Genomic DNA, 3,828 nt, shown 5'->3' on the forward strand with positions numbered 1-3,828 from the left:
TGGCAGAGCCAGTGGGAGCTCCCATGTAAAAGTTTCCAGATTCTTCAGGCACTGTTGCCAGCTGCTGCCAGGTCCCCCCACCACTTTTTTCCTGTGCGTGAGCTGCAAAACCTAACCACAGACTAGATGCCAAACAAGGCCTAGCTGCATTTAGATTTCACATGCTAAAGTTTTATCTCTTTGAGATAATGAAATCAGCATCAAGCATGAGCTCATAAACTCATCAAACCCATCATGTTGGAGCTGGGATATCACGTACCCAAAGGAGAGTAAAAATTCCTTGATCAAGGAGGCAATATCCAGCTCTGCAATCTGGTGAGGTTGGGGCACTCAGCTGGGAGGGGAAGACCCAGGATCCCTGTGTCTGCCCTTAGCTTTATTTCTTCTTTGTATCCAATTACTGTGTAACATAAAATACCTACCAAGGCAGGCTCCCTCTTGCATACCAACCTTCTGGCCCTATAACTTCTGCATTCCTGAAAGCAATCCAGCTCCGGAGCAGGCCAGGCAGTAGTGTAACCCTCAAAATAGCCTATAGTTTTGTGGTTAGGGTACTTCTCTGGGAATTGGAGTATTGGATTTGACCTCAGAATTCAAGTGCATCATTTCTGTAGAAGTACCCCAGTGCAGAAGTCAGTGCTATAGTCTGAACGACAGGTCACGCGGTAATGGAAGCACCCATCTGTGCTGAGTGACTGCTCCACCGTTTCCTCTGGTTTTCAAAGGCATGCCCAGTTTCTCAGCTCAAGATGTAGTTTCTTACTAGGAATTCCTGTTTTGTAGATCAGGCTATTTTAGGGTTGCAGGTGGATAGAAAGAGAGAGAGATGTAACTGGAAGACTGCAGTGATATCTTATGTTAGCTGCTCAGGAAATCAGCAGGGGTGAGACCCATGTGTTTGTTTTAACATGCAACACCTACAAAGCACTCTGCATTATCAGCATTCCTGGAAGCATCCAGCTCTGATACAGGTATGACACAATCATCTCTTCACCACGCCTGCCTGGGAAGAGTTAAGAGCCACAGCCAACGGTTTAAAAAAAACCCCAAACCTGCAAAACCTTTCTTACCATGGAACCTGAAGGCCTATCTGCTTAGTCACAGGACAGACTCACCCTGTAAATACATGTGGAAGAAGATTTAGTACTATTAACCTATCCTATGCCCATCAAAAGCACCTTAAGAACCAAGACTGGGAAGATGATAATCAAATTCAGAGATGCTTTACTTTTTGAAAATTTTGAGTTTAATGAACAGCTGAAGAGTTTGCCTTAGAAAACGGTTTCTTTGTGGCTATCAGCAAGAGGCAGACATAAACTCGATTAAATTGGGTACGGTTCTGTGGCATGGCATATACAGGGAAACATTTGACCACCTGCATCACTTTTTTCCAGCTTCCATCCTGCAAAATTCATAGACATGAGAGCTCTCCTTTGGGATCAACCATTCAGTTGACTGTGAAAATCCCTTCTAACAAAATCTTTTCTATTCCCCACCTACTTTCGCAAGTCAAAACCCAATCTGTATAAACCAGACCTGTGTATATTAATGTAAGAACATGGTGTACATGGTTAGTCCTCAGCATTTAAGATGGGACACAAGAAGTGTTCCTTGAAGACAAGCCAGGCAGTAACTTTTCAAAGAAATAAAACTTGGCTTTAGCAACAGATGTGGGAAGCCAGGAAATATCAGATTCTCTACTGGGAAGCCAAAAATGCTATTTATGTAATTTATTAATGGTTAGGCATGATTTTAATGGTATGATGTTCACATAAAGACTATACAAATCAGGCATCTTTGTGCAAGGGAGACATTTGGTGCTAACTTCTCCCTTTAAAGTATCGTTTGGAAACTATTTCTCCTGTGTCTCAACATCAGCAATAAATGAACACTGTATTGTATCTTTCTTTATGTGGAGCCATGGACCTTTCAGTAAATCATTCCATCATTAGTAGATATCCACTATTAAATCACCAAGACTGAGGCCAGTAACGACAACAAAACATGTAGGAGGCAGGGGGGAACCAAACTTAAAAAACCTCAGAAAACCCATTACTGCAGCTAGAAAGTGTTAATCAGATATTCGAATACAAAATCTTTGCATTTGAGCAGTAATGAAGAGTTACCATGCACTAGGGAGACTAAGAATCACTTTTTAAAACCACTGCATGCAACACCAAAGGGAATAATTGTTTAAAAAACAACAATTAATGACATTACAAGCAGAAGTTTTTCCATTCTTGCCCTCTAAGAACCTTCTATAGTGATTTGAGAGAAAGCTATTTTATTGCATCACAGCCTTAGCAGCTGGTGGTAGAGGGAGAAAACATTTTTTTCAGACTTAATAAACTCCTTGTACACTCTGGCTGGCTTAGATGGAGATCCTCCCTCCTCTCCATCCTTCCCTCTCCCTCCCACCAAGGAGATTCACCCTTCCCTCCCCCTTGCACCAAAACCCTTCTCCCAGAGAGGCCCAAGCATGTCCATAGGGAAGATCACGAAGCTTTCAAGGAGACAGGAAAGGTCTGCCTGCAGGCTGGATGTCTCAGGAACCCTACTGTCCTCTCCAGCTCTTGTTCTGATTTTGGAAGGGGAAGGTGAGGCTGGGTTTCATCAGCCTGCATTCCTCAGGAAGGGAAGCACTTCTGCCTGAAGTTCTTGTCAAGACAGTTCCTGAAGATACTGAATTTAAAATATTGAAAAATAGAGTACATCACTGACAAAATCAAAGTACATAGAACAAAGGCACTGGTAGCGATAGTCTATGCTAAGATAAAGCTAGTTGTAAGCAACTCAGAGGATGTTGCTTCATATTAATTTCAGCTCTCACTACAGATTTTCTGCAACAAAGAGCTTTATCTTGAATTTGTCCCGAAAAGGTTGGGTGTTTAGAAGAATTCCTGGTCCATGCACAAAAATATAAGAGAAATCAAGGACTTGTCCAATTACTTCTGTCATAATCAGTAATGCATAATGTATCAGATGATATATTATTTTTTGGACAGGAGCAATTAAGAAGAAAACTTCACCCTTGGCACTGAAACTAACCAGCTCAAGTCTTGGGGTTTTCCTTCATTTTGCCCGCTTTCTTATCTACCTTTTACCGCCTTCAGAAATTCATGTTTGTAACTACTGAACCATTACTTCTTTCAGGAACTTTAGACAAGCTCATTTGAAACAGGTTTGAATGCATCTGCTCACTTCATCAGAGTTAAGAGATCACATTACTCCAGTGCTCCTCTTTGCACTGACATCCCGCCAGGAAGTATATCGATCTAAATATTGCATTACTGACCTATTGTATTAGGCTCTCCACAGGCTGAATCCTTCTTATCTTGCATAGCTTCTAAACCTGTGCTTCACTTTATTTTTTTAAGTAGTATTAGTATTGGAGGAATTGAGAGAAGTTTTTCATTTTTAAAAGCCAGGACAAGGAGTTTGTGAGAACAGTCACTGAAGATTTCAATAGGTGAGATAACAGGTTTTATCTATTATACCCAAGATATGAATTAGAGTTGCAGAAGACTAGAGAGGGGTTGAGAGGGAGGGAACTGGTGAAGCCAGCCATGGAATTTTCCTTTGAGATACATTCACTAACACTTATATCCATGATAAATACCACTGCTTCCCCAAAAACACGTACACATATAATAAAGGCAATAGTCAACTAGAAGAAATCAGTGAAGGAAGCCATGCTCCAAGTTTGGTTTTTCTTTCCTTAAAGGCTGAATGTTAGCCAGGTAATACAGTGAAACAAGACACTATCAACTTCATACTGCCCTGTATTTTTCAGTAGCAAAAATCCGATTGAACAACTCTGACAGCATT

The sequence above is a fragment of the Nestor notabilis genome, unplaced genomic scaffold (genome assembly GCF_000696875.1).
Source record: "Nestor notabilis isolate BGI_N333 unplaced genomic scaffold, ASM69687v1 scaffold3845, whole genome shotgun sequence".
Taxonomy (NCBI): domain Eukaryota; kingdom Metazoa; phylum Chordata; class Aves; order Psittaciformes; family Psittacidae; genus Nestor; species Nestor notabilis.